The sequence below is a fragment of the Pinus tabuliformis genome, chromosome 8 (genome assembly GCF_031772625.1).
Source record: "Pinus tabuliformis cultivar Carrire ecotype Pingquan chromosome 8, CPIR1, whole genome shotgun sequence".
NCBI lineage: Eukaryota > Viridiplantae > Streptophyta > Pinopsida > Pinales > Pinaceae > Pinus > Pinus tabuliformis.
The window spans coordinates 1,125,363,666-1,125,374,392 of record NC_142294.1 but is presented as its reverse complement, the minus strand read 5'-3'; positions in this window follow the sequence as shown (position 1 = coordinate 1,125,374,392).

Here is a 10,727-nt window from a genome sequence, read left to right as displayed (position 1 = left end):
TGGAGATTGTTTTTCTCTGTAGTGCTCCACCTTTCTCTTGGTACGGATATTTCAGTTGTAAGTCACTCTAAGGAAGTGGATTGAGTTAGTTTTGGGCATTAACCTTTCCCTGATGCAAATCTGCTGCATAAAGTTTAGCAATTTGAACTTATAGCATGGGCTATCTAGAATACTTAGGCCTTTTCTCTGTTTTGGTTATAATCTCAGAAGTCTTGTATTCTTGCAAATGTTTCCTTAGATCAACTTTTAGCTTGGTGACCTCCTCTACATTCTTGCGAGTTACTTGTGATCCAACTGTCGTAGTGTCTATTAAAGGCTTCCTTTCATCTCCCTTGATGATTTTTGGATTTCTTTGAATGAGTTTGATCTTTGAGATCCTTTGTCAGCAAGTGTGTTTGAGCCTTTATTGGCACTGATGTCATGATCTAATGTTCTGTGTTAGTAGAAATGCCATTGTATAACCTTATGAGTGTGCTGGTCTCTTTTAACCCTTTGGATGGATGTTTCTTGGAATTATTCCTATGTCGTTGCATCTTTAAAGGCTTGATCTTTGTGGGGATGCATTTTTCTTGAATTCTACCACTTTCCTCTTTATTTTATCTCTCAGGAAACTTGACTTGGAGCTTCTGTTTGCGCTGTAGGAAGCACATGTCTTTAAAGTGGGTTCTCCTCCTTCAACTTCTTTTTCAATTTTAGTCTCAATAATGCTACCACTAAAATTCTCTTTATCTTCGAGTAGAACTTGTGCAAAGTGTGGATCATCAAGCATACATTCTAGCTGATTTCCACATGTAACCCCCTTGACAGCTACTGGCCTAGACCGAACTACACTTGATTGTGATCGAGATTCATAAGCCTGTGACTTGGAGTGAGAAACCATAACAAAACTATGATCTTTGATAGCAATCGAACCACAAGATATCAACTGTATGCAGATAGTGGAGGCTCTGGTTTTTGTAGGCATAAAATAGGTCTCTCCTTCAACAGATTGACATCTTAAAGTGCTTGCCTTGCCGTTGGATTTCATTTTGGAATCTGGACTCTCTAGAGAATTGCTTGAGGAAGATGGAGGAGATACCCCACCTCCACTCAACTCTGTGGGAATTTGTTCTTCATGTTGGTTCTCCTTGGATTGAGTCAAACTTGAGTTACATTATTCTTCTTCCTCTTCTTCAGTAGAGACTCCTTTGGTACACCTGACTCTTCTTTCTTTTGTCTGTGCTATCTCTTTTTTGGGTAATGGTATCTTGGAGTTAACGTGTTCTGTCCTTCATTAGTGTTAGAATTATCCGTTTGATTAGTAGTTGGATTGACAACAAGTGGCATAAAATATTATTCCTATCACATCTGCAACTTGGTAAGTGAAGCAAGGCAGATGGGAAGCTTATCATTAAGGAAACACACAAATAAATTGAAATAAAAACCAGCCATTAAAAAATAGTGATATTTTAAACAAAGATCCTTTCTTAAGGCATCCAATAAAGCTAATTTAAAGATACAAGTTGATTTTAATAGTCCAGTATATGTACAAGAAAAACTGTTGGGAAATGTTTCTGGGAGAGGAAAGTCTGGAATACGAGCTACAAATGCCATATTTTCTAGCCATTTCATGATTTTGGCAGGAATTTTCTGCAAAATCAAAATTCTTTTTTTCATTAATGATGGATCCCATGATCAACCATTATTATAAATTTTAAAGTGGAAAAAAGGATGAAGAGAAACTCCCAATTCCTAAAATCGATGCCAAATGTTTTCCAGAAAAGATAGGGCTTATACATTGTAAATACACTGCAAACCCTCCATTTTTCTTCACTGATATCTTACAACAACGTTGTGCATTTTGTGAATAGACATCATGTTTGCACGCTTTGGGAGATGCTTTTGAGATGCAAGGTGAGACAGACACATAGTAGGAGTTGTTTTCTAAGATTTTAGAGGGTTTCATGAATCTGGACCATTAGGCTTTTTTGTTCTTGAAATTTTCCTTCTTCATAAGGATAATGGCATCTGCTTGTTTGAATGCCTCCATGGAGGAGACTTCAAGACCTTTGTAAAACATATCGAGAGAGAACTAACCTCTTGGGAGGTATGTCACAAAGTTGCAAAACTTGTAAGGAGGAAGGTTTTGAGGGCATAGGTCGGTCTGTGTGGAAAGTTTTATCAGGGCTCCATGTTTATCTTTTACAAGATGGTACATGGATTGAGTGTTGTCAAAGAACCAGAAAGGCAAAAGATGAATGCCAATTATAAAGAACCAACATCAATTATGCATGGGCAGGGAAGCGAGTAAAAGAAGAGTTGGAGCTCGATTAACCTCTTCATCAAACATCATAAAGCCAATCATTACAAAAGGAGACAAGAAAAAAAATGCCATATGGTTGGAGGAGCTGTCTTCACTATTTGCTAATACTCGATCAATTTTACCAGACTTGCAAGTACTAGGTGAGTCTTAAACTTCTTTTCAAGTTTCATGCGATATCCAGCCTAGAGATAAGAACCAAATATAAAAAGTAATTAGTATCCTCTAAAAATCTGATTTCATGTGGAGGAGGCTTTTCATCAGAGTTAATAATATAATCGCTTTTTACATCAATATTCAGAGAACTTTCAAGAATTTGATGAAGATTTGAAGGGCTAATATGTTGGACAGTTGGTTTACATTTCTTTCTTAATTCATACCGCAGTTCACAGTCCATGGTGTTTGGACTCTACATATAAATTTTGGAACTTTGTATGATAATGTATCTAAACCTTAAAGTAAATCGAAAATTCCACATTTGTCTATGTAATGCTAATTATTTACATTATTGTTTATTTTGATGTTTATGAAGTGGATTTATCATGGAATGAATTGTTTCACATTTTTTAAATTTGAGTATATTGTGAGTATTTTTTCATTTGTTGAGTTTTATGTTGAATCTTTCTTGATTTATTCCCAAGTCTAAGTCACGCTCTTGCTCCTTGGATTTGCCAAGTCAATCCCGAGTCCAAGCTATGTGTCAATAGGAGGGAGCGACAAAGTGGATAGGCTAGATGCAGGTTTGCATCCAACATCATTTTTAATGTGGTTCAATCACCTTACTGGCATGAGAGGGTTTTATCTCCCAAATAGAAGAAGAATATCGATAAGGGCCTTTAAAGGATGGGGATGTGGATCCAGAGGGACCAAACTTCAGGATTGCTTTCTCTAAAATAGATTCAATTAAAGGTTCATATACAACTAGAAAAGGGTCCTATTTAAGCTTGGGGCTACCTCAGGCTCAAACAAAATGAAATCAGAATCACACATCCATGATGATGCCTAGCTTGAGTGAAGGTTACATTTTTTTTACTAGGGTCATGATAGAGGAATTCAACAATCAATGCTACAAAGTTACAAACATCAAGGTACATAGAGGGTTTGGTTCTTTTGATTAAATGCTAGTTCCATACCCTCATACATGACATAATCCAATGGAAACATGCAATCCTACCATTCTTTTGATGCCTCTAAAATCGTTGCATCAACACCGGGGAAAACCACCCGATCCAGACCTTAGTGCAACTCCTTTTCCGTTTGGTGTGGTGGCTCTGATTGGATGTAATGGGACAAGTTTCCTAGTGATATATGAGTTGATGGGTGATTGGTTTGTAATGTATAACGAAAGTGATAAGTGTTTTATTCTACAATGCAAAAATATACAAAGATAACTAATCTATCCCAGGTATTCTTTTAACAACACGATTTTTGATTGTTTCTATTAAACAAATAACCATAAAGATGAATTATTCATAAAATAGAAATATGCATTCATATGATGATTACTTTGTTTAAGTAGTTAAACAAAGTAATAATAAAAACATTATCGCATTGATCATAATATATATCACTGACATATATATCCAAATGATAACAATTCTAAAACATTCAGAAATGACACTCTAAAGAATTGCTTGAAAAACATATATATATATATATATATATATATATATATATATATATATATATATATATAAAATAGCAATGTTGAGAAATGTTCATTCACATAGAGAAATAAGACAAAAACAAAGATAATAGTACCGTATGCATTTGAATTCTCTCAATGTAAACAACATTCAGATTCTACTTTCCTATTTGAGAACACCTTCAAAAGATGCAAAAGTGCAAATCTTATAAAAGCCTCTTTGAAAAAAATGCAGAACTTTGGTCCAGCTTTTGATTAAAAAATATATTAGAAGTATAGTAGTGCAACTCCCAAGTCAAGTTTTTAATACAAATTGAGGACCCTTTCTAAATACATGAAAGGGTCTTAAATACTAAAAATAACAACAAACTATCAATAAAAATCACTATGCGCTGGTTTAACTATAGACATATAAATCTGGGATTCATCATGAAAATAGCAGTGTTGTGGTGGTTGAATGAATTCATTGTATTAGCTTCTTTTCCTATGATTACAACTGACAGATTGTGAGCATAGGCTAGATTTCTGGAGGCTGACTCATCCTGGAGTGTAGCTGAGTTGTATAGGTGGCATCGAAGAGTTCGGAGATCATGCAGTTGATTGCATCTGAAAGACATTTCATGGTGATCTGCTGGCTATGTGGCTTGACAAGGAAAAACCAGAATGTTTCCCATGTCAAGCTTTGGATTCCTCCAATCTATTTTTCCCTGTGTGCCAGCTCCTATTTCCAATGCTGTTCAAACGACTTTGCTTTTGGGAGTTTACCTAGACAGCAATCGGTGATCAAATTAGACATATGCAAACTGTTATTTATCAATTCGATTAGACCATTCGTTGCAGCTCTGCATTTAGAAGTTTCTCTTTTAGCTTTTATTAACTGGGACTCCCATTCAGAAAATAGGATCTCCTTATGCGGTTCTTATATTCTTGGTAGATTGGTAGCCATTCCTTCTTTGGAATCTTTCCAGGACAAAAAATTGGTTAACCTTTCATCTGCCTTATCTAATTCAAGTCTGGCATCTACTACCTTTTCAATCATTGATGCAGAGATATCGCATAAGGGGTTGGCCAATGATATATTGTGGCAAAGAATATCCAATTGTCGGGACAAGGCTTTGGTTATTTCCAAAGCTTCTGTTCTGAATTCGCTTACCTGTGGATAACCCTTGTACCTTTCTATTTGTTCTTTCATTTGTGCAATTTGTTTCTCCTTTGCCTTCTTTTCTTACTCACTCAACATTTGAAGCTTGCTCAATTCTTGGGACAACTCTTGTTGTTTATGGAGAGTTTGCTCATCAATCCTTTGCTTCTCCAGTTTCAGCTGCTCTTTTAATTGTTCATTTTGCTGCCTCTGTTCTATTAATTGTTGTTCAAGCTGATTTATCTTTTGTTGTTGCTCTGCCGATTACACCTCAAGTTGGGTAATCGTCTGATCCTTTTCCCTCATTAGATGGCTAACCTCTGTGGCTTTATCCATTGTCGCCGTTGTGTAAGCTCCTGCAAACTGAGATAGCTTTGTTAAATCCTCGGAGGGATCGACTTCTGCTTTCCATACCACGTTCATCATTTCTGCCTGAGGAGTTAAAAGAGGACTTTGATCAATTTTCCTCTTCTTCCTCTGTCTTTTAACTACAACCCTGTGCTTCAGACTGTAGAAGACATCGAGAGGTGGTATTTCTTCAGTTTGTAGTACAATCTCCTTAGTGGGATTCTCAGGAATAATCTCTATGTCCTGCTGAATTCTGGGTAGGTCGCTTGTTCCTTCAATTGGAACTGTAATAACTTCTGGCTTTTGCACTGTAGGCATTTTTGGTGTAGTGAGCTCTTGGGATTTATTCAGGTTATTGATGATTGAGTCGAACTGCTCCCATTCCTTGATTAACTTAGGATCAATATGAATATTCGTATCAAGGGGCTCACTAGTTCCTTCTTGTGTCTGCTCCCTTTCTGGGGTCCCTTCCTTTTCAGGAGTCTTTTCAATAATTTTCTCTTCAAAGTGGCCTTCTGGTTGCACCATAGAGGTAGTATTTAACAAGTCCAGAGGTAGTGTTTCCAATCTCTGTGTCCTGAACTTGTAAAATTCCTCTAGTCCCTCCACTCCCAATTTGATTTTTGCCAGTTGTTTCACTTGAGAAAATACCTTGGCTGAAGCAAACAAATCATCATAACTATCCTTCTCATGTTCAAACTTGGTGATTTTGGCCTGAGAAGTGACATTGTAGGCAATAGATTTAGGATCATACTGCCTTTTTGGGATGACTGCTAACTTTAACAATTTTATTTTCTCAGCTTCCTTCTTTGCATGTTTGAAGTCATGCAACGCGAAAGCTCCACATTGGAGGGGGAATGAAGGCCACATATGCTTTTTAGATTCCTTTAGGTTCCTTGACATCCCTTCTTCTGTTATTTGATATGCCAACTCTCTGGCAAGTAACTTATCAGGGATGTATAAGGGAAGGACATGAGGATTAGTAGTGCTACCAAAAAGTCTGATGTAGGTGAAATTTTCTTCACCAAACCAACTACCAATTGCAGTTAGGTCGACAGAGGCTTCCTCAGACAACCTAGGAGTGGGTTTATTGAATATGGCATAATACATGGGGAGGATGAAACCATGATAGATTCTATAAAGATGATTTTTGTAATGGGCTTTCCACAGTTCCTTATGATAGATATGAATGGGGTTCGGGTCCTGTGGAGTCCATTTCCATCCTAGAATGGGATATTCGGAATTGAAACAGATAGTGTCCATAATATAAGCACTCATATAAAATGGGGGTATTACCCGGGTAGTCACGAACCTGTTTTTCCTATAATCAAGTATTTGGTTGGCCATTTTATCAGAAAAAATGGTCACCCAATCCATGATAAAGGAATTAATTGTAGCCTCCATTAATGGTACCATCTCTATAGAAAATTTGGCAGAATCATGGACTCCAAAGAGTCTGCACATCATTGCACCAACATAACAATAAGGAGATGCCAATGAGTCTACGGAGTACATACCCGATGATTCATGCTTGTGTTTGGTCAGAAAATGCCTCCATTGTCTGATAGGGTCCGATTCGATGGCGTTTTCTTTGGCAAAAGCCTCCAAAAATGATTTGTTATATCGCTTCTCCGGTTCAGGAAAATGGTACATTCTTTTGATATCTTCTGCTCTAAACAACCTGAACATTCTTCCATCAGTCGTAAAGAAAGTTCTATCTGTGATATTGATCCTTTCAATAACCCATCTGACCAAGTCATTATAAGGTAGATCTTTGGGGCGGGCTGCTGTAGTATGAAGATAGGAGCATGCCAAATCCTTAAGAGTATTCTCTGACTTTTCCGTGGAATCTGCTGTTGATACTTCTTCGATCTCTTCCGGATCCTTGGATTCCAGTAAATTGTAAATACTTTCCCATGAAGCCTTTCCTAGACTGAGGCAGGTAGTATCGGATATTAAGACCTTCTTCACTGGTTCTTCTTTGGCTACAACAGGGGCCTTTGGTTTCTTTGATTTCTTTGTCATTTTCTCTGGATTCATCAACTCAAACTTGCTCTATAAAAAAAACAAAAGAACGTAATAGAGAAAAACCCGTTCAAAGCCAAAGTAGAATAAAAAGATTAATGGTAATTCAAGCGTGATAAGTAATATGAAATCAAATATTACCATGGATGAAATCCTCGAAGGATTCAACCTTAACTACTCAATTAATGACTTCCATAACTACCAATCGTGATAATTAAATGTAATAATGATATGTTGCATCGCACATATTACTAACAATCTTTTAAAGTGGATCTGGTGACTTTCTCAATCAATGATTAGCGAAAATCGCATATCGTAGATCGGGAGGTACAAAGGTTAAGCTTAAGCTATTTCCATACATAGCTCCGATTGCGATAAAGGTGAGAGTTATCGGGAGGAGGCAGGATAATCAACAAATATTTTGTTTTTAGTTTATTATTGATTTAAGGCTTAAACCTGCAAACATACATTTAACAACCTTTTATCGAAAAGCACACTTTTCCTTTATGAAATCGTGTTGGCGGGTTCCAAAGGGGCTTTTGTTATGTGTTTCATGGTATCTGCGATGGCCAATTGCGATTGCATTATCGCATTGGGAGTTTGGCATAGACCTTTGGAATGTTTCATTGTTTGACTTGCGATTTGCACTTTCTGATAGCTTTATCGGATCGATGATTGCTAGTGAAAGCTTTAAGTTCATCATTTAAACCAAGCGTGCGATACATATTCTTTTATTTTTTCTTTATGAAAGGGTTTTGTTTAATATCTAAATCGGATTGGACCTTTTCATAAGGACTTTCATGTGTTGTGTGGATTTACAAAGTATTCGATTGTTATTGAATTATTGATTTATCTAATTCCTGAAAAGGGGACCCATTTCTTGTTAAAGTTTTGGATAAAAATTTTGAAATGGGGAGGGTTGTTGTATAGCACAACACATTCCTGAAACCCTAAAATCTATTAAGTCTGCTGAATTTTAATAGTATCTAATTTCTACTTTGTTCATATCAAATCCAATGAGGTTGGAACCACTATCCAACATTGTTTCAATTTGATTCGAAAGTGGGTCAACCACATCTTCAGGGCTTCAGAGAAAGATTAGGATTTTTCTAGGATTACTAATAAAAACCTCTCAGTTTCCCTCAATAATCCCTAGACCCATTAACCCAACAAATCCAAGGTACAAGTAATTGATTCCTCAACCAAAATCATTGTTTCCATTTAACTTGAGATTTCCCGGACACATATTTGGAGGTTTCCCAACATGAAAAATCCTAAGGAATAGGTTGTCCTGAAGCATAGCCTACACCGTATCATATAGTTAAAATCTAAAGTCTTTGACACCCTTAAACCTGGCACTATTATGAGAATCCAATACCATACTAAGAGCATATTTGTGCTAAGAGAGTTCACCATGCATTTACAACCACATTTTATCTTAAGGGTTAAAGTGGTTCTGTGTCTCATAACTCTATTTGAAGGACAAATGTCCATATCATACAATAGAGGTAAGCTTGAAATGCTTGTTCTATAGCTAGAAGTATTGTTATGACATTGTTCACGCACCAACACTAAAAATGTAACGTATTGTGTGCATCCTTAGATATGTTTGAGATTGCAAGCTATCTATTTAAATAAATGCATGTATAAAACTTCTATATTAGCATAACAACCATCAATATTTTTCATCTAGCAGTTTGGGTTGAATTCACAATAGTATGCTAAAAAGTGTCATTTCAATATCTGGAAATTAGGATATATAAATGTGAGATATATACTCTACAACTTTGGGTTATCTCCTTTTCAAATCTGACCTTTTTTAGGCTACATGTTAATTGTTTGAACTTTGAAGAAATTCCTGAATGGATTTCAGTAAATACTCAACATATAGTGGTAAGACATTGGTACCATAAATTGTGTTATTTCAAAGATTTGACTTCTAGATTTTCATAAATACATGGTCCTCAATAAATAGTAAATACTTATCTATACAGACACTTATGTTTAGGATTATATTTCTGTTGGAGCAGTTCTTTGTGTTTGACTATAATCTTGATGTTGACAAGCTTTAGTTGATTGTTTTAATCGATTGCTCATAGAATATGTGAAAGGAAACGATTCTCAAACAGTAGCTAATATTATGTTTCTCCTGATTTCATTTTTTATTGTTCATGAAAAGATAATCATGCTGCAAGAATGAGTTGTCCTACATTTTGTTTGAATTTGTGTATTATTTTTTTCCTCCCCCTTTTTTACAAGGATGTAGATTTCATTTTCCTGTTGATGATATAGACACTTGTGTTTAGAATTATATTTCTGTTGGAATGGTTCTTTATGTTTGACCATAATCCCGATGTTGACAAGCTTTAGCTATCTATTTTCATCAATTGCTCATAGAATATGCAAAAGGAAATGATTGTCAAATTGTGGCTAAAATTACGTTTCTCCTTATTTCATTTTTTATTGTTCATGACAAGATAATCATGTTGCAGGAATGAGTTGTCCTACACTTTGTTTCAATTTGTGTATTATTTTTTTCCTCCCCTTTTTTTACAAGGATGTAGATTTCATTTTCCTGTTGATGGTTTTTTCATGTATCTTATCTAGCCCCAAATGCTGGTAATGGAGCGGATCTTGAAAAGTAGTTGTGGACATAGACTCTATCAGAGGTTACTGTTACAATACCACTTCCACCTGGTAGCAGAAAAAAGTTTCATTGTCTATGATGTAAGGAAGAGTTATCTAACTGCAAGGATGAAAGGCAACCTCATGTCTTAGTTGTAAGTCATTTATTTGCATTTCTTAGCTGTAAGTCATCTGTTTGATTTTGAGCTTTATCAAATCAATCTAATCCAATATGCATGGCCTGTATTTTTCATGAGTCATTGGATGCCAGTTACTTGACATGGTTGACATAACATTCAATTCTAGGCCACTATTTCAGTTGTAGAATTTACAATTATGAAGTTTCTAGGTCTAATTTTAAAAGTCTATTTATTTAAAGGGTGCTAGCTCAATGGGAGAGCACCTGCTTTACAGCAGGAGGTTGGTGGTTCGATTCCATCATGCCTTGACATCCATATGGAATGGTGACGATCAATTTTTGGTGACAAAAGATATTTTGACCATCACCAATGAGCTTTGGTGACATTTTTCGACCCTCACCAAAATATGAAATGGTGACGGTCAACGACCACCATATATACGCATCAATAGTGATTACCCTAAAAGGTCCGTAGCCATAAATCATTGTTGTTGATATGAAATGG